General features: G+C 44.6%; 1 protein-coding gene and 1 long non-coding RNA gene across 15 annotated transcripts in view; one reads left to right on the forward strand and one right to left on the reverse strand.

Annotated features, from left to right (window-relative positions):
- Window positions 1-1,733: 1,733 nt before the first annotated feature.
- On the reverse strand, window positions 1,734-14,964 carry LOC129713050 (uncharacterized). Its single transcript, XR_008726176.1, has 3 exons — window positions 14,704-14,964; window positions 2,873-3,013; window positions 1,734-2,187 (listed from the first exon to the last, which is right to left on the reverse strand). It is a non-coding gene; the product is annotated as an uncharacterized LOC129713050 (long non-coding RNA).
- The window catches only part of LOC129713049 (paired box protein Pax-2-like), a 205,812-nt gene continuing 195,222 nt past the window's right edge, over window positions 10,810-21,399 (forward strand). For 5 of the 14 annotated variants that reach the window (XM_055661916.1, XM_055661917.1, XM_055661920.1 and 2 more), the window contains exon 1: window positions 10,810-10,986. The gene's annotated coding sequence lies outside the window, so the exon portion shown is untranslated. The remainder of the gene's footprint in view (window positions 10,987-21,399) is intronic. The other 9 variants (XM_055661918.1, XM_055661921.1, XM_055661923.1 and 6 more) reach the window with 7 other exon arrangements.

Genomic DNA, 21,399 nt, shown 5'->3' on the forward strand with positions numbered 1-21,399 from the left:
TCACATACACACACACACACAAACACACACGCACTCGCTCGTGGATTATTGAATTAAATATATGAAAACTTCAATTCTCATTTGAAGGTAAATTAATATGAAAAGACGGCGCCGTGGACCACCCGCTCGATAGCTATATATCAGACCCCGTTATAGTTGTATAAGTGAATAGAAATCACTGGGAAATATTAATATAATGAGCGGGGTTGACCAAAGGACACTGTTGATCAAATATTGAGCGCCTAAGCAGAAATGAAATAGTTGAGGGTGGGGAAGCTGGTTTTTCTTTTGAGTTAGGAGGAATTGATTATGCGTTTTAATGAGCGTGGGATATAATGTTGGTTCAATGTGGTCAATGGCTGTTGGACGATGTTCCCGACCTAAATTACCACCCGTCGTTTTTGTCCAGAGATTCTGCCTGACCCGCTGAGTTACTCTGTGTTAGCGCTTCGTGTCTGTATTAGTTTTTAGTTTTAGATGAGTTTATTCATCACGTGTAGTGGGGTACAGTGAAAAGCGTGTGTGTTGTGTGCTAACCTGTCAGCAGAGAGACAGCGCGCATGGCTAACAATCGATCCAGATACACGATAAGGGGATAACGTCCAGTGCAAGGTAAAGCCAGCAAAGTCCGATCAAAGATAGTCCGAGGGGCATCAAATATTTGGACAGGAGTCCAGCACAACAACGCATAGTATTTGTTGGGCAGAATGTGTCTGTGACTAGCTTCTGAGTTTACAGTGCAAAGAATCTCACAAATAGGATATGTGTCTGTGTGTGTGGTTTGGGGGGGATAATGTTGTGGCTGTCCCGATGTTAAATACTTCGGTGTAACTTCTTAAATTATTCTTCTCCAACGCGGGCGAGTCATTTGCTTCTCCCACGATGTACTAATGTCCGCGAAGTTTAACTGTGTTGCTTGCTAGATTAGGAAAAGGATGTTGCTTTCTGTCTCTTGGTGTCAGATGAGCATTGGGCGTGTGCTGAGGGATATCAGCGGCTAAAGAAGGGTCTCGACCCGAAACGTCACCCAACCCCTTTATCAGATGTGCTGCCCGTCTCGCTGAGTTACTCCAGCATTTTGTGTCTATCTGCAGTTCCTTTCTACGCAGTCGTTTAAGTGTCTAGATTCCGTTAAACGAGTTGAAAATTACGGGTCCGGTTTCTGCCGAGGGGGATTTCGGTGGGCGGAAAAAAAAGTGTTGATCTTCCGGGCACACTGTGTGGGAAGCATCCGGCATGCGGTGCCATGTAAAACTCTCCAGCTAACTCGCATTTTAACATCAGCATCATAAAGTCTTACAGCGTGGAAACAGGCCCTTCGGCCCAACTTGCCCATAGCGCCCAACATGTCCCATCGACACTAGTCCCACCTGCCTGCGTTTGGCCCATATTCCTCTAAACCTGTCCTATCCATGTTACTGTCTAATTGTTTCTTAAACGTTAAGTTAGTACCTGCCTCAACGACCTCCTCCGGCAGCGTGTTAAATGCACGCACCAACCCTTTGTGGAAAAAAGTTACCCCTCGGTTGCCTATTAAATACCTCCCCCTCCTCACCTCACACCCATATCCTCTGCTTCTCGATTCTCCTACTCTGGGCAAAATACTCTGTGCATTCACTCGATCTATTCCTCTCGTGATTGTATACACACAAGAACAACCCCCCCCGCGAAATACTTACGGCTAATACAATAATTCACGAGAACACTTTACAAAGTTCGAAAACAGCAATACATTGATCCCAAAATCAACGATTTATTGATCACCGCCGTGTTCAGTAATGTTGTCTGCTTTATACAGTTTGACAGTTTCGCTTTTAAAATTAACGATTTGTATACTTTATCTGAGCAAAACACAAAGTTGTGGAGGAACTCAACGGGTCCGGCGGTATCTATCAGTTGGACAGGCCGCATTTCGGGTCAGGACCATTCTCTCCGAAGATGCTGCTGCCTGATCCGTTCCGTTTCTCCAACACTTTGCATTTTGCTCAGGATTCCGGCATCTGCAGTTCCTTGTTTCTCTGAGTACTTTCTCCGAGTTTCGTTCAGCTGGCCAATCCAGCTTGAAAAGTAGGGGCTTCACAGTTTGATCTTAGTCCTCCCAGCAGCTTGGATTTGTTACACAAGATGAATTTCATCCCATTGAGAAAATCGATCTACGTCGTATTCTGGACGTTCAAAGTCGAGGAACTAAACAGGGAAAGAGAGAAACAAATTACTTTCTCGTTACAAATTGAATGGTTTGTGTACAACTGAATATCTTGTAACATTGTCTGCGCCCTTTATATAAGGAATACGAGTAGAATTGGGTCATTCGGCCCATCAAGTCTACTCCGCCATTCAATCTGATCTATCTCTCTCCTAACCCCATTCTCCTGACTTCTCCCCATAACCTCTGACACCTGTACTAACCAAGAACCTAACTAAGGTAGACTAAAGTGCTGGAGAAACTCAGCGGGTGCAGCAGCATCTATGGAGCGAAGGAAGAATCTATCTATCTCTGCCTTAAATATATCGACTGATATTGTGCCGATTATTTGCATACATTGGGGAAGCAAAACAAGGAACATCTCCGTGACTTGTCCCATTTGACAATAAAATATAATGCATTCATCCGCACACAAGACAAACGCAAACTTTAACGCGCCGGCGATATGATTTCTGAGACTGGGGCTACATGAGAATATTATATCTGCAATATGATGCATCTGTGAGTGACTGGACTTTCATTCTGCAGCGAATACATTATTAACGGGCCCGCTTTCTCATTAACAAAACCGTTACAAAATCAAAATTAGATAGGGCCCGCTATTAATTACTACAGGGCAAGGCCGTTTTGAACATATATTTACATATTAAATGAACGAGAGCATACGTGTGCTGCTTTACTAATTGTCGCAATCTTTGCAAACTCCTTGGGTAGACAAAGTGCTGGAGTAACTCAGCGGGACGGGCAGCATCTCTGGAGAGAAGGAATCGGTGACGTTTCGGGACGAGACTCTTCTTCAGACTCAGTCTGAAAGAGAAACGAGAGATATAGACGGTGATATAGAGAGAGATAGAACTAATGAATGAAAGATGTGCAAAAAAGTAACGGCGATAAAGGAAACAGGCCATTGTTAGCTGTAGTCTGGGTGAAATCGAGTTAGTCTACAGCTTTTTGTGTCTATCTTCAGTTTAAACCAGCATCTGTAGTTCCTGCCTACACATTTTTAAACTCCTATCTCATCGCTAATGATAATCAGTCGCTTTTATTTTTGATACAGTCTTGTTTCAAACGAATAAAACGCACTGAACGCCCAAATTCATCCCTTCTCGTGAATATAATCCTTATTTTGCCCCCCAACACATCATCTCACCGGTCAGTGTCATCGGTGTGATTCGGTGGGATGTGAAAAGTAAAACGAAATCTCCAGTGCTCGCTTCTGCCAAACATACAGGCGTTTTGTTGTTGTTGTGTGTGTGTGTGTGTGTGTGTGTGTGTGTGTGTGTGTGTGTGTGTGTGTGTGTGTGTGTGTGTCTGTGTGTGTGTGTGTGTGTGTATGTGTGTGTGTCTGTGAGTGTGTCTTTGTGTGTCTCCACTCTCTCTCTCTCCCTCTCCCCCCTCTCTCTCTCTCTCTCTCTCTCTCTCTCTCTCTCTTCTCTCTCTCTCTCTCTCTCTCTCTCTCTCCTCTCCCCTCCCTCTCCCTCTCTCTCCCTTCCTCAAAGCTATCCCGAAGAGCAAGCTTTCCCATCTCAGCTAACCACCCGTATGACTGGAACGCACTCACGGGAGAGTGGAGGTGCCGCGCCGAGATTGGATTCTCTCCCCGTGTCAGTAAACTTAAATCAGCGGCTCTTTACCAAAGTGGCGGGGTGCTTTGCTGGGAAGAAAGCGGCACTGAGGGAAACACGATCAAAAATAGGCACAGAGAGAGAGAGAGAGAGAGAGGGGAGCCAGCGTCGGGGAGTGAAGTCGTTTCAAACCCCACGTACAATCTGTGGACGCAACTTTTCTGCGCCTCTCCTTAGTTCACTAGTTCATAAGTAGTAGGGGCGTATTTAGGCCATTCGGCCCATAAGGTTTACTCCGCCATTCAATCATGGCTGATCTATCTTTCCCTCTCAACCCCATTCTCCTGCCTTCTCCCCATAACCCCTTATTAATCAATAATCTATCAATTATCTATCTATAATCTATCTATCCGCCTTAAAAATATCCAATGACTTGGCTTCCACAGCCGTCTGTGGCAATGAATTCCACAGATTCACCGCCCTCTGACTAAATAAATTCCTTCTCGTCTCTTTTCTAAAGGTATGTAATTTCCCACCTCCCCTCTCTCCAGCTACCCCGGCTCCAGACCGCTCTCAGCCGATGTCGAAGGCCAGGTGAAGCCGCGCAGAACCAAGTCAGCCCGGTGCAAGGCCAAGGCGAGTTAATGAGGTATCAACTCGAATCACACAACACACAACAGCGGTGCTCTCTCTCTCTCTCTCGCTCACGAAGTTTTGAGCTTCAAAGTTCGCAGTTGTTTAGGAAGAGAGAGGGGGGGGGGGGGCGGTGGTCACGGTGTCACGGAGGCGGCACCTCGGCTCCTCTGCGAGTTCACCTGTGCAGGTGTGTGGTGTTTCTATGCTGTCCGCCCTCGCCAAACCGCTGAGTGAGCGAGCGAGTGAGTGAGTGATATCCTGGCCGAGCTGGGACCTGAAGCAACATTGAACAGTAACTTCAACACAGAGTCGACGCTTGTAATAATAACGCTGCCCCGTGTGGCCGCAGACTGGAATTAGCAGCACACATCCGTATTATCACTTTAGGTATAAAACTCTGTTTAGGCACTTGACAAGAAATCGCCGCGTGATTCATATTTTGACCACAATAGATAACAATTTACACGAGGAAAATGTTTAATAGAAACAGTTAAAATTGATATGTGGAAAATATTACTATGTAATGTCACAGTAACAAAAAACTTCTCAACATTATGTTATGGTCAATATATTCATTTTGAAAGACAAGTCAGTGTGATTTTTAAACCTCTATTCCATGAAAATAATGAATGGTTTCAAAATGGCAAATTCAATCAGACACAAGATGAATGTATTTCGTAGCTTAGTTTTCCGGTAAATTTATATTTACATGGGTAAGATTCTGACCAGCTCGCTGTGAGTAATGTTGGCAATACTTTTAATTCCCGTCTACAACCACCGCAGCTGAATTAAACGTATCACGTTCCACACATCAGGTTTACCGTGTGACAATAATCCTTGATTAAATTGCAAATCGTATGCTAATATTTCGTTAATAATTTGCCGGCCTGCGGGCACTTGTGTTGGTTCATCATTCAGCGGGTTCACAGTATGGATGCTGTGGGAACGGAACCGCTTTCAGATTGTCACCTCGCATTTAAACTGTACCGGATTCACGCAAAACCCACACAAATGCCCACACACAAACATATCCAGATTATATTCCCATAATTTGCATTCTACTTACCTGAATATATAATAATTATAAAGTAAAATGTTATACGGTGCACACATATACATGTACTTTATAGTACACTTTCTATATACATTATATATACAACTTACTATGTATATATACAAAGTAAAATACAATACTCATATCTACATGTACTATATATTGCTCTCAATATATTATATATTTTTTTTTATTAAACTTTTTTTTATTTCAGACTGAAGGTCCAGACAAGAGACGACATTACAAAAAATACATTGCATATAAAACACCGTAAAATTCATATAAAAGCTTAGTAAAATTACTTATAAGAGCATCATAAATTATATACAAAAACACAATACATGATTTAGAATCCAGAATACAAAGAGAGATCAGTGTCCTACAACGAGACAACTTTACCAATGTCTCCACAACTGGGTTTGGTAGCGTGTTGTGCTAAACCTTATGTTTGATGAGACCAATATACGTAACTTACTCTGTAATATAATAATTGCATTGTAAAATGTAATTTAGTACAAATAGATACTATTTTTAAGAGGGAGTTAGATGTGGCCCTTGTGGCTAAGGGGACCAGAGGGTATGGAGAGAAGGCAGGTACGGGATACTGAGTTGGATGATCAGCCATGATCATATTGAATGGCGGTGCAGGCTCGAAGGGCCGAATGGCCTACTCCTGCACCTAATTTCTATGTTTCTATGTTTCTATGATACATGTACCATATAGTGATATATATAACATTGTAATTGCTATATATGTATATGTATACATATATATGTGTATGTGCATATATATGTATACACACCCACCAATATATATAGTAATTACAAAGTAATATATATAATATATAGAGAGAGCACAATATATATGTGCTATATACTATTGTATGAGTTACCCCAGCACTTTGTGTCTATATTACCATATATACACATAAATACTATATATACTATATATATATATGCATATAGTATATACAGTGTATTATATATTGCTATATACAGTAATTACAAAGTAAGTAAAATATATAGTATTTATAGAGGCCAATATATAGTATGTGTGTATATATGTACTATATATTACTACACATATGGTAATAGATTGTCACACACACACACACACACACACACACACACACACACACACACACACACACACACACACACACACACACACACACACACACACACACACACACACACACACACACACACATATACATACATATATATATATATATATATATATATATGAGGGAGCCTTTAACTATACATAACAATATATAGTACACATATATATATGTGTACTATACATTACTGTATATATAGCAATTACAAAGTAAGTAAATGTAAGTCATGTAAAATGATGTAGAATGTGAAATCCATAGAGTCTATATGTATGCATAGAGGCTCTGTGTGTACATTATGTGAATAGACTCTATAAATGTTGTGCTGAGCCGGTTTATCGCCAGGTGTTAGAGATTATTAGATCGTTGGCAAACTATATTTGTCCAATTATTTACACTTGCGTTTCTGTGCATATTTGCAGCTTGTCTGTGTGTGTGTGGGTGCGTCGGTGTGTGTGCGTATGTGTGGTCCGATGTTGTATTATCTACTTGATTCCTTGATAGAAGCGTAACCTTCTTTGACTTTTCCGAAGGAGTCAGTCAGCGCCAACCGCTTTCTGGAAATACTCGGAATCCGAAATATTCCACTCGGCCAATTTCGTTGGGAATTATAAATGGAATTGGTGGTAGGAATGGGCGAAACGCTAGTGTCAGGGAGTCTGTACTTATTGTGTAATATTTTAATTTATATACCGTCAGTGAAGTTAGAACGGCGATTTTAACAACGTTATATATAAAGTTGATCTGGATAATAAGTGTTGATGTCGTTTCTAGAGTTCTCTCCAGTTGCCCACGTTATTGTTGGCCATCAAAAATCTAGTTTTAAACAATAATAACAGCGACTAGCGGGGCAACAAACAGCTATTCCAACTGGGCGCTGATATTAACGAATGTTCTTAAACAGAGGCAGAGAAAGTGTATTTGTCAGCCCTCGCTGTCATATAAAACAAGGAGAAAAATGATTTCTTCATCGTCAATTTCATTTGCAACTTCCTGCATTCGCTTTCTAATGTGTGGTGCAGATTTGTGAAAAAACATCAAATTGCTCACAAAGTGCGCGAGTTGGAACGATTTGTGAAGGGCTGCGACTTAAAACTCCGGTTTTAAGATGAGCTCTGAACCCGCTCACTGCTCCCTCAGCTGCGGCGGTGCCGCTTCCTCCCCAAAAGCCACACAGTCGTTTCTGTTGTAGCTGTTGTAGGGAACAGACAAGCCACAATATGCAGATGGCCAGTCCATCTACCAGCTGAGGATAAACCAGCTGAACTAAAAGAAGAGAAATGACCGCGACCGTCCCCTGAACTCTCAGTGAATTTTGAACTGAAGGGAAGGCAGCACCATCCCCGAACGGCCAATCCACACATATGACTTCTAAACAGAAAAATAACACACCTTCCCAAGATTCTTTAAAATTCATTTGTAATTTATTTTTTAAATTTAAATTAATGTCAACGTTTGTTTCGTTTCATCTTCCCCCCTCGAATTCCCTTTATCACATTTATTGGGGTTTGTGTCCATATTATACGCGGCCACGTTTATCGGTTTTCACATTCTGCCTGATATTCGTTTTACGTCGGAAACTTGGCCCAGATGGGAAGGAGAAGCGATGAACTTTAACCCTTCACGTACTGACATTCGTTGTCACTTTTCGATAAGATGGATGGATGGGTTTCGGGGCGATATTACATCTATCTGTGCGGCGGCGAGTGTTGTTACAAAGGGCAGGGATCAATAATCTCACTTCAGGAGTGATGGCCCATCAAGACTGCTACAAGCAAACTTCCTAAAACGTACAAAAATAATGTCACGTCTACAAACGAGGAGGACGTTTGATTGTTTCATCTCTAGTGGCCAAAGGTTTGGCCAAGCCTAACCCTTAGAAACCTATCGAGCTATCGCGTCAAATTTAAATCCAATACCTAGCTAGTACCTTACGCAAGGCTAACACCAACCTAGGCATTCTGACTCTACACCATACCAACGCCATCCCTAATCCCTAATCCCGACCCTAACTCCATCCGCCTCCCTTGTTCTAACACAACCACACCACGAGAATATAAGCACAGAAAACACAAGCGTAAATAAATGGACAAATATAGTTTGCCAATTATCTAATAAACCGCGAACCTGTCCTCAAATCGCTGGGAATAACAAACGCGTTCTCTTGTCCCACACACATCACATCACTATTGAGTGTCACATGCCCATAAATAACACAAGAGCACACAAAAGGACACAAAATGCTGGAGTGACAAAGCGGGTCACGCTGCATCTCTGTGGAACATGGATAGGTGACGATTGGGTTCGGGACCCTTCTTCAGGCTGATCTGACAACAACGCCGCCCCTAACACAAATTCCACCCACAAACCCCTGTGGAAATCTAACCCCTGCAACCCCAAATACCTTCAATCCTCATTCTTCATCACCGCCCTAACGCTGCCTCATGGGCTTATCTAGGAGCAGAATTGGGCCGTTCGGCCCATCAAGTCTACTCCGCCATCCAACCATGGCTGATGTATATCTTTCACTATTCTCCTGCCTTCTCCCCATTACCCGTACTAATCAAGAATGTCTGACGGGTTTCGGCCCGAAACGTTGCCTATATCCTTCGCTCCATAGATGCCGCTGCACCCGCTGAGTTTCTCCAGCATTTTTGTCTACCTAAGAATGTATCCATCTCCGCCTTAAAAATATCAATTGTCGCCCTCCACAGCCGTCCATAGATTCACCACCCTCTAACTAATTAACACAAACTCCAACGTTAAAAACAACCAAACTCTAACGCCGGGCCCAACTCCGAAACACACTCCACGAATCTTGATCCCAACTCAAATACTAAACTCTAGTTTCGATCAAGCTTTTGATTCCGATGGTGAATGTTATTTTACATTGCACTGACTGACGGGAGCCATTAACATGAATCTTTGCAATTGGCACAGGCCATCAGGCTCACTTGACCTTTCAATGCCAAATTGCTGCGTCGATCTCAGTTTCTTTCCAAATGGAAATATATTAACGGGTTATGTTTAATGATCACTGGTATTATTCGCCCAACTTGTTGACGAGTTGGCGCTGCGGCTCTGGGGAGTCAGAGTGATTAGTGCGGGCGTCAGGGCGTAAGGGGAGAAGGCAGGAGAATGGGGTTGAGAGGGAAAGATAGATCAGCCATGACTGAATGGCGGAGTAGACTTGATGGGCCAATTCTACTCCTAATGAACCAATGAACTTATAACTAACCACTAGACTATTGGGCTTAGTATCTCAATGGTGGGCAGGGTGCCTACATACTACTGCTTTAGAACGGAGACGAGGAAACACTTTTTCTCACAAAGTATTGAGTGTGTGGAATTCTCTGCCTCAGGTTCTCTGGATGCTTTCAGAGAGAGAGCTAGATAGGGCTCTTAAAGATAGCGGAGTCAGGGGATATGGGGGAGAAGACAGGAACGGGGTACTGATTGGGGATGATCAGCCATGAATGGCGGTGCTGCCTCGAAGGGCCGAATGGCCTACTCCTGCACCTATTGTCTATTGTCGATTGTCATACCATGAGATACAGCTGTGAGTAGACTTGATGGGCCGAATGGCCTAATTCTGATCCTAGAAGTTATTAATGCTCGGTCTGGAAGGGTGGCTGGCTCCCTCTGTATTTGGGGAGTGTGTGTGTCTGTAGCATGTTGCAAATTGCATCCTCTTTAACTGCAGGTTGGTCGTGGCCCGCAGACAATAAGGTCGTGGCCCTCTTTCAATAAGGTAAGCGGAAATAGCGAGTCCCATACTGCGAACTAACTGAAGTTATTATTCTCCAGGCACCCCCTCACCTTTGACTTTTCCACCCCTCCCTTCCATAACTTTTAGACAGTTGCCAAACAGGCTGGCCCACCAACAAGCATTTAAAGTGCCTCGCATTGTAACAGGGACAAGGATATATCCTGCCTCATCCACCTCTTACCTCCTTTTGATACTTTGCCCAGGAGCCCTCTTGAAATTGGATAGTTTTTCTTCCAAATGCCCCCCCCCCCCCCCCCCCCCCCCCCCACTTGTCAATCAATAGCACCCCTGGACTAATAACACGACACTGTGCGAAATCACAACTTGCCGTTTTAGCCATTCGCGTCAACAGTGCAGCGTTGGTCTAGAGTATTTACCATTCACTTTCGGTGGCTCGTAGGTAGAGGGAGAGGATATTAAGAAGAAAAAAAAAACTAGGCACATGGGGTGTGGGGAGAAGGGGGTGGGGAATTTCGCAAGTAATAAGGGAGAGAAAGAATCCCAGAGCAGCAGGAGCAGAGAAGCGCGCAGTAAACCAGCCAGAAAGTTAAAGCATCCCGCGAAGGTTTAGTGGGTGCGTCGGGAAACAGACCATTAAGCAAATCTCGGCACGGCTCACGGGACAGGGCGATCAGGTAGGCAGAGCCGTCATGCCAAGTTGTTTATTTGAACTGGGCTAGAGAGGTGTGTTTGCTTCTCGCTCTTTCCCTCTCCCTCTCCCTCTCCCTCTCTCCCTCTCTCTCTCTCTCTCCCTCTCCCTCCCTCCTCTCTCCCCTCTCCCTCTCCCTCTCTCTCTCTCTCTCTCTCTCTCTCTCTCTCTCCCTCCCTCCCTCTCTCCCTCTCTCTCTCTCTCTCCCTCTCCCTCTCCCTCTCCTCTCTCCCTCTCCCTCCCTCTCTCTCTCTCTCTCTCTCTCTCTCTCTCTCTCTCTCTCCCTCTCCCTCTCTCTCTCCCTCTCTCTCTCTCTCTCTCCCTCTCTCCCCTCTCTCTCTCTCTCCCCTCTCTCTCTCTCTCTCTCTCTCTCTCTCTTCTCTCTCTCCCTCCCTCTCTCTCTCTCTCTCCCTCTCTCTCTCTCTCTCTCTCTCTCTCTCTCTCTCTCTCTCTCTCTCTCTCTCTCTCTCTCTCTCTCTCCCTCTCTCTCTCTCCCTCTCCTCTCTCTCTCTCTCTCTCTCTCTCTCTCCCCTTCTCTCTCTCTCTCTCTCTCTCCCCTTCTCTCTCTCCCTCCCCCACCCTCCCCCCCCCCCTTCTCATCAGTGTCCCTCTCCATCTCTCCTTCTTCCTCTCATCTCTCTCTCTCTCCCTCCCTCTTTCTCTCTCTCTAGCTCTCTAGCTCTCTCCCTCTCTACCTCCCTCTCTCTCAGTCTATGGGGGTTGTTGTATTCAGGAAAGTTGGAGCTACAATTCAGGGCCAGCCAGGTACCTGCGCTCGTCCAGCCTGTCCATGTTAATACCACAGCAGAAGCAGCTAACGCGGCTGGGCTTGGCGGCCTTACTTGCCCAACGCCGGCTCATTGACACCTCCGCGGGTGTACAGACTACCTGACGCAGCTCGCTGCCTGCCGATGAAATTAGACCCGTTGTTTTGGTCGGTTTAAAGGGATTTGCAGCTCTGTTTGTGACCCCTTTGTTTATTTTAAGGGCAAACGGCGGTACAGTATAACCGATTAATTTTCCTTTAAACAGCGCTGACTTGATATTCGTTTACTAATCACAATTCTATTTAACGCTATATTGAACTTTGAACGCACTTATTCCGAACCTGCACGTTAATTCTTATTGTCCATTCATTTTCCAAATATTTCGGAGATTTTATTCAGAATTGATGTTTTCCAACGTGTTTTGCTTTCTTGAAAATTGACTTTGAAATTGCATGAATCTCCTCAGCCTGCAGTTCGCATCTATGGACTGTTTTGTTGTTACAATTTTCTTGCCCTGGGACAGTCATTATTTTCTTATTTATTTGGCGAACTTTTGACAATAGTTACTTTTCACTAATTACAGATCAAAACGCAGGTGGAAATAGACTGATTCATTCCCTTCCGTCTCTCTGAGTTTCAGCTCCATAGGTAGGGCGGCAGGAATAAAACTAACCCCTCGGCCGCTGTCAGACACAGGCAACAGAAAGTCACCTAGACTTTTCATTAGAGAACGATGAAGAGAATTTCGAAGCATTTTCGGTTGTAGGTCACCGGCCGATCCATTTTCGTGTTAAATTAGAGCGGGCCGTACAAAGCCGCTGTAATGATCTAATTAATAATGAGGAAATTAAAACACAAAACAAGCAAAACGCTCAATCTTCGATCGTGTCGAATGTACAATTAAACCGAGTGTCCATCTGGCTTAGTTGAACACTCGTTATAAATATGCAACTTCTACTGACGCCAATCCGACATCCCGAGAATTACTATCAAACCCTAATCCTGTGTTTATTTGCGATGGGATAGTTGTGATTTTAGTCAGCGCCGTTTGCTTGTGTTTTTTCCCCGCTTAAATAAAGCTGCAGGAACAGAAGAGCGAATGCCAGGCAGCCCCCTTTCCCTGGGAGATTGGGGCAGTTTTGTTGCCGGGGTCCTGGTTTTTTTTTTTGTGAATGGGTTTTTGCTGTTTTGTGGGAGCGTTAAGGTAAGGTTGCTCCCCAGACCAGTCTGCCGCGGTCGAGATTGTTTCACTTTCCGATGCGCTTGCCTCGCTCCGTCTACTGTGGCGGAAAGGGAGAGAGGCCAGGCGAGGTGGGGATTCCTGCAGATCTAAACTTCACTTCACACCAAATGTCCCCCCCCCCCCCCCCCCCCCACCCCCACCCCACCCCCCGTGAATGCACCACATCCCACAGAGGGGGAGCTAAATAAATATGAACACACCATTCATTGAGAGACATGTGTGCGAGTATTTATGGCGGTGTGTGTGTGTGTGTGTTCATTAAAGCAGATATAGGCACTGCATTAAATCTGAATATTGTATAACTGTATAGAAGGTCTGAAGAAGGGTCTCGACCCGAAACGTCACCCATTTCTTCTCTCCAGAGATGCTGCCCGTCCCACCAAGTTACTCCAGCATTTTTGTGCCCATGTTCGGTGTAAACCAGCATCTGCAGTTCCTTCCTATACATTGTATAATCATGTGTTGAGAATTGTAAAGTCATGCAGTCTCATCTGTCCACACGGCCCTCGCATCAAACAGCCTATTTTAACACACACTGCAATCCAATGCCTGGTGTCTTGCAATTCTTATAAAATTGTCTAAAAAGCACCGCATTAAAACAATGCAGTTATTTTCTCAACGCGAACCCGTGCCTTTAAAACGCCAATACTTTGCCTCAAACCGTGCATTGGTGTCATTCACTGCCCGGAACAAAACTAACAATCTCGAATATATAACTATACTGGTACGTTTAAAAAAAAAATGTTGCGTTTCAATGAAGCAAAGCCGAGATGAGTTGATGTTACGTGACGCTAATTAATTTTAAATAAATACGAAGTCACAGCTGCGTGGCAATTATTTTCAATGGTGAATACTCTCAGGCTTTTTATCCCTTCCTGCTGGATGTAACGTTCGGCGTTAAACACTAAAGCGGGGAATATGATATCTGGAAATGCGCAGAGCGTTCTGTGTGTGGATATTAAAAAAATCTCCACGCGTTTGGTTAGAAATGCATAGAAATGTGATTTAAACACAGGGCACATCTTCTGCGAATCTCAGCGGCCGGGCGAGAGATCCGCGTCCCCAACTCCCATTATTCTAAGCACGGCGAAGCGACACTATTACACCAATTATTCTGATTAAACCCTAACGAAGAAATTGAATTTAATCCCGCAGAGCGCCTTCCCCGCGATCGCCGCCGCCTCGCGTAGAGAAATGCAGCCAAATAAATAGATAATCACAGCCAGCTTCTAATATGATATATTAATTGACACAATGATTGATGTATCGATAGAGGTGATTGATTGACAAGCCCACCGCTGGAAATAAAGCGCGCTTGGCCGTTCAAATGTTGGTGGCTTTTCCTGGCACTCTTTGTAACTTTTTAAACGGGTACAAGACAGCACACACTAAATATTCAGCTGTAAATTTGCCCAGCCGTTTTGCAAAACTTCAATCACACAATACCATGCTCAGTATGTAACACCCGGCGCTGTCAAATACATTCCGCTTATAATGAAAATATTTGTTATAAATTATCAATTTGTATTAATTAATGGATGAATTATCCTCCATAACGTCCCCCAACTGTTAAAGCAAACACCACCTTATAGCAACCGTTCACGTTTACCTCCTCTCCCCCCCCCCCCCCCCCCCCCCCCCCCTCCCCCCCGTCCCACCCCGTTAAACGGTAAATCATCGCGTCAATATTTACCGGGTTATATACAATGAAATGTTCCAATAACTGTACCAGAGAGAAGTTTTGTGGCAAAACTCACACCTATTGGCAGCACGTCGTACAGAGGCTTAAACACATCGATCGCTTTAACGCCGCCTCCGCCACTGGGAGCTGGGCTGTGACTAGTGTGCGCCGAGTAACAGCGCACCTGGCCAGATTGGGGGAAAGTGTCAAAACGCGCCCGCCGACCGCCCGGTTGCTCAGGCTAGGCTGCAAGCTATTAAGCCCGGTCTCCGAATAGGGCTTGTGGCCCAAGCCAGCCACTAGAAACAGTTAAACAGCTGATGCTAAACACCAATGGATTTCTGTCACTCGCTCAAACGGCTTTTAATTAGGCGCCGACACTCTTTTTTGGGGGGCTGTAATCTGTGTGTGAGCATCAATTGCCATATTACAATTTTCCACCAATTATCTGCTAACCAAAACAGTACTCCCGGAGTTAGTGGAAAAACATGATTTCAAAGCCAAACATAGACTATAATTCCACAAATGGTTTGTATTTCCCCCCTAATGGTTGTCATTCTTCCTTCCATGTGTGTTTGTTAAAGTGCATTTAGGACAATGGGATTTAAATCAGTGGCACATTGTTTAATAGCCTTTGTGCGTGTAACACAGGTGATAAATAGAACGCGGACAACTTGCACTTGTTCACATTCGGATGTTTCTTTCAAAGCCCCCCCCCCCCCCCCCCCCCTCCCCCATCTCCACCCCCCACCGATTATATATTTTATATTTTTTACCCTATTGCTCTTTTTTCGGGAGATCACTTGTCTATGCAACTTCAACTGAAAAGACCTCGTTCTTCAATGTGGTCACATTTACACTTTGCTGGTGAATGTTAGCAAATTACAACCAACTAGTGCGTTTGCATAAACACATGTTCTCCCACTTGTTTTTGGTTATGCCAGTGGCTTCTGTAAAGAAACCACATTCACGATCCCCAACCGGGTTAAGTGGAGTTAATTTGGAATTACTTTTAGCCATCGGTGACAATTCGCTCCATAGATGCTGCTGCACCCGCTGAGTTTCTCCAGCACTTTTGTCTACCTTCGATTTTCTAGCATCTGCCGTTCCTTCTTAAAAACATTATTTCCTCTTTACCGAGCTCCCTTGCACGACATAAGCTTCCCCACTCGATACTTGAGTCTCTCCCTCTCTCTCCATTCTTTCAACACCCACCCAGGAGAGAGAGAAAATAGTCCATCAGCAAATTCAAATTTCAAGTAAAACTTGGTAGGTGTACACTCAGATTCCCGGAATAATCATAGGCCAACTTCGCATTCTTTTCATAGTAAAGTACATTCAGAGTGGCGGACACTGTGTGTGTGTGTGTGTGTGTGTGTGTGTGTGTGTGTGTGTGTGTGTGTGTGTGTGTGTGTGTGTGTGTGTGTGTGTGTGTGTGTGTGTGTGTGTGTGTGTGTGTGTGTGTGTGTGGTGTGTGTGTGTGTGTGACGTCCCTTTATCAGAGTGAAGACTCATGCACCTGACTGTCTGTGTGTTTGTTTGTACCTGCCGGCCTGTGTGGGAAACAGTAAACGCGTTTAGTATCATGTTTCTTAATCCAGCTACAATTCTACTTATCTGTGTAAACCTACACGTGTGGCATTTTTTTAAAATTCGCCCTCGGAGTCACTGTGGATACACACACACACATATAGACCTATAGGTGTACTAATATATAGGTGTGCATGTTTGTGTATATGTGTTTCTTAATATGAGTGTGTGCAAGATTGTGAGACCTGTCATCCATGTACTTGTTATTATTAATGTCTGCTTGAGCAGAGAAGACACGGATTGCTGGAGTAACTCTGCGGGTCAGGCAGCACCTCTGGATAAACGGAATAGGTAACGTTTCGGACTGAAGAAAGGTCCCGACCCGAAACGTGACATATCCATGTTCTCCAGAGATGCTGCCGGATCCACTGAGTTACTCCAGCACTTAGTGTCTTGTTTTATAAACAGCATCTGCAGTTCCTTGTTTCTAATATTTGCTTGAGCATGTGGGTTTGGATGTCTGTGTGTGTGTGTGTGTGTGTGTGTGTGTGTGTGTGTGTGTGTGTGTGTGTGTGTGTGTGTGTGTGTGTGTGTGTGTGTGTGTGTTTGAGAGACGGAGAGAGGGAGAGAGAGGTGGAGTTGGAGAGAGGGGGGGGGGGGAGAGAGAGAGGAGAGGTGGTGGGGGGGGGGGGGGTGAGAGAGAAAGAGAGAGTGAGAGAGAGAGAGACTGTGCTTCCATACGCGCCTTGTACGAAAGCCTGTATAATCTTTAGTGTGTGTCTGTGCCTTGTGCCTTCGCTACAGGTGCCTGAGGTATTCAGATCTCACACAAGTCGTGACTGCCTCGGCGAACATGACTTGTTAACCTTTAAACCGGAGGGTGTAATGGAATGGGCGCGCACAAACCGGTATTGAAACACGCAAACGCCCATGTACACTGTTGCTGTTCAACGCTAGCAAATGTAACTAAATAGTGCGTTGGTATGAAGGAAAGCTCACCCAGTCGTTCCGGGTTATGTCCAATCCCTTGTGTAGAGAAACCACATGTATAATCCCCAACAGGACTAAATGTTAGTCAAATCTATCAATCTCGCCATCTCTGTTCTTCCTGTAAGTTTGTGCCACGGAAGGCGATCTTTTCAAACTGGGACATTTAGACATGGGAATTGTAAATGTTTATAAAGAGACATAAATGCCCAACAAGTTCACATAAGGTGCATTTGATCTATACTCACCGGCCAGGTAACCCGCGTCAACCCGCATGGCTTGAAATTGGAATGGGTCCCCTACCCCCCCCCCCCCCCCACCCCCCCTCCCCAGAAGGCGGTATAAAGAAAAGTTAACAGTGAAGTACCTTTACACCAGCGCTATTAGCATTCAAAACGGGAGGGGGGGGGGGGGGGGGGGTAGGGGGGGGGGGGGGGGTAGGATATAAGGTTTATTTCATCCCCCTACTTTCTCCTTATTGAAATGTGCACACAGCCACACGCAGAAAGGTAAAGAGGCAGAAATCTTTGGGAGGGGTCAGAGATAAGGAAGGGTGGAAACAAATGGGGGAGGGGAGGGAAGAAATCGTACCTTCAGGCAAAATGTTCTTCGGACTGTGAAATTAGACCCACTACACTTGATAGTAGAACGCCTTTAATTTCTCCTATATACGGTCAGCCGGCAACGCCAAGCACAGCAAAGAAACTGAGGGCCCAAATTGTCCTCTTTCCGCTCATTCCTTGACCGCTTGTGCGCGCAGCGTTGAAACACTTCGCTTGATAAGAAAGCATTACTAGGAAGGTCTGATTTGCTTACACACATAGATTCCACACACTAAACTGTACACTATTGCCCACTAAACCTCGAGCACTGGTCTCTCCACGTCACATCAGTTTGCCGGGGTTATCTTTGTCCTGTACTGACAATTCGAGGGTGAAATGGGGAAAATCAGACTAAAACGTTTAAAATTCTTGCTATTGAGGGAGTGCAGCGTAGGTTTACAAGGTTAATTCCCGGAATGGCGGGACTGTCATATGCTGAGAGAATGGAGCAGCTGGGCTTGTACACTCTGGAGTTTAGAAGGATGAGAGGGCATCTCATTGAAACATATAATAGGCAATAGACAATAGACAATAGGTGCAGGAGTAGGCCATTCGGCCCTTCGAGCCAGCACCGCCATTCAATGTGATCATGGCTGATCATCCCCAATCAATACCCCGATCCTGCCTTCTCCCCATATCCCCTGACTCCGCTATTTTTAAGAGCCCTATCTAGCTCTCTCTTGAAAGCAACGGGAGAACCTGCCTCCACCGCCCTCTGAGGCAGAGAATTCCACAGACAATTCCACAGATATAGGATTGTTAAGGGCTTGGACACGCTAGAGGCAGGAAACATGTACCCGATGTTGGGGGAGTCCAGAACCAGGGGCCACAAAGTTTAGGAATAAGGGGTAAGCCATTTAGAACGGAGACGAGGAAACACTTTTTCTCACAGAGAGTGCCGGTTCTCTGGATGCTTTCAAGAAAGAGCTAGATAGGACTCTTAAAAATAGCGGAGTCAGGGGATATGGGGAGAAGGCAGGAACGGGGTACTGATTTGGGAGGATCAGCCATGATCACATTGAATGGCGGTGCTGGGTCGAAGGGCCGAATGGCCTACTCCTGCACCTATTGTCTATTGTCTAAAAGAAAGAAAGTTCAGTGCGGTTTTCCCCCTTCATTTATAGTTGAAGCCAAGTCAAAATCATTGTAATCAAATGTACACACAACTTTCCAGTCCAGTCTCCCAGTCTTCTGTCAAATTGTACATTTAACATTTAACCCATTGGCACTTGCTCTGCGGCTGAGAAGACCCGTAAATCCAGATCAAAGGCAACGATATTGCCGAGGGTAATCCGGTGTGTAAACATCACGAGGCGTCAACATCGGGCCAATATATTTACACGTAACACGATTATAGAGCTAAATAGTGAGCGGGACAAGGGCACTGTGAATAAACCGGATAATCGAAGGGATTTGCCTCTTTTGGACAGTGTATAAAATGAATTGCCAATGGTGGTGGTATTCGAGGCGATCCATAACACTACTCTCTCTATCTCGGTCTCTGAAAACACACTCCCCCTCCCCTCTCCTCCCTCCCCAAAACCTTTATTTTTCTTTAATTTCCGCTGGACGAGGCGGCGGACCACTTTGAAGTGTAAATGATTCGAGGGGGCTTCCTGTGAAATAGGTTCATGAAAGAGCGAAGAACGGGATTATCCAAGCATTACTCCCCAAAACCTTGGACTCTCCCCCACCCCTTCCCATGCCAAGGGACACGGCACAATCGCACATCAAATAATAGACTTGATGTCCATTCTACATTTCATCAGGTCGTTTAGTTTTTTGTTAGCTTAGAAAATATACCTGCACAAAACTGCGGCCAGAATCAATAACCTCGCAGTCTGCAATTAAAACTGTCAATTATATTATCATACAGTCAGTATAACTTGGATTGTTATTACTTGGAATGATTTCAGGGGTATTAGCGCTACTTTTGATTACTAATTTCCCGTTTCGCACCACTATCACAAGGTCGCAACTCTGTACAAAGTTGGCGTTTTCTGAGCTGGGGGTAGTAAAACTCAAGGGTGAATCTGACTGATGTGCAGATAATGCACAGTGCAGGATCCCACCTACTCTACCTTGAATAACGAGGTACTGTTATGTGGTTGCGGCTGATGGGAACATTGATATTTTTAATACAAGGCATCAAATTCAGGGGAAAGCAACACTTTGGAGGAATCAGCGGGGTGAATATGTCCACTCTTATCCTCGCTTCTGATAGACATGAATCTACAGCGCCGCTGTCCACGGGATAAAATACACCTTGTACTAAACTGTCCCTATTTTTGTTCACTGTATGAATCCGTGTTCCCTTCCAGCTCCGATTTGCAGTTTTGTTTTGACTCTTTAAGTGACAGTGGCCATTTTCTCTGCTTAATGTCGATTTAACATTTCAAGCTTTTAATAACATTGAAGTTATTAAGGAGTTGATCAAATGAATGTGCACAAATTCAACTCGAACGACCTGGTTTAACATGGCGACAGAAGAAGGGTTTCGGCCCGAAACGTTGCCTATTTCCTTCGCTGCATAGATGCTGCTGCACCCGCTGAGTTTCTCCAGCATTTTTGTCTACCTTCCCTGTCATTTAGTAGGGGGTGACATATAACAGGCAGTTTATACCCTTTTACATGCTGTTCCCCGGGAGCTGGGAAGAATCGCAGATAAAGAAAAATCTCCTTTTATTGCAAATTGGCTACACCCAACTAACTCACAGCGAAAGTCAGTCTATTCTACTTGACATTAGTTATTAATTACATTTTATTTAAAAAAATTGATCCAGAGCACAAATTTGAATTTCCCAATGTTTGAAATATGTTTTTTTTTTTTTCGAATCAAAACTTGAATGCCCTGAAAGTTTTCCTTAAGTTTGTCATGTTACTAGTTAGTGTTGGCTGTAAAATTCTTCACATTAGGATTTTTTGTCTTGCCGGCCGGCATCTTTCACGCGCGGTAGTGAAAGCACCAATTGTTTGCTAACTCAAATGTTATTTGAAGTATGGGAATGGGGCGGAGGGGAGGGAGAGGGAGGGGGAGGGAGGGAGGTGTGTGGGGCGAGGTGCTGGTGGATGGGCACGCGGGCTGGAGGGGAGGGTTGGGTGGGTAGAGGTTTGGAATCCGCGAAGAAAATATTTCAATTACAATATCCACCACACGATGACGGGAAATCGTTTGAAAACAAGCAGTGCGATGATAGATTAAATAATTTGTCACCAAGAAATCAGACGATTGATTCTATTCCAAGAAGAGTCGCAATAGTAAGTAGTAAAATTAATTCAATATAAGCAGTACTGGCGACCATACACATTAAGTATCGAATAATCTCTCATTTGGAAAAGATCAAAGAGCCATTTTATTCCGAGTCACTACTAAATTAATGCCTCGAAAGGTTCAACAAAGTTCCGCTGGCCAGTGTTTCAGACAGTATTTTTTTTTAATAAAGTTTCAATTGTGTCCTGAGCTAAAAGGTGTCTTAACGCTCCCAGCTCTGGAGTCGCCCAGAAGCCGACGAGTTTCCTTCCCCGAGATATACAAAGCGAGCGCCACCTACAGAAGATAGACACAACATGCTGGAGTAACTCAGCGGGA

This window comes from Leucoraja erinacea, chromosome 34 (genome assembly GCF_028641065.1).
Source record: "Leucoraja erinacea ecotype New England chromosome 34, Leri_hhj_1, whole genome shotgun sequence".
Classification (NCBI taxonomy): Eukaryota; Metazoa; Chordata; class Chondrichthyes; order Rajiformes; family Rajidae; genus Leucoraja; species Leucoraja erinaceus.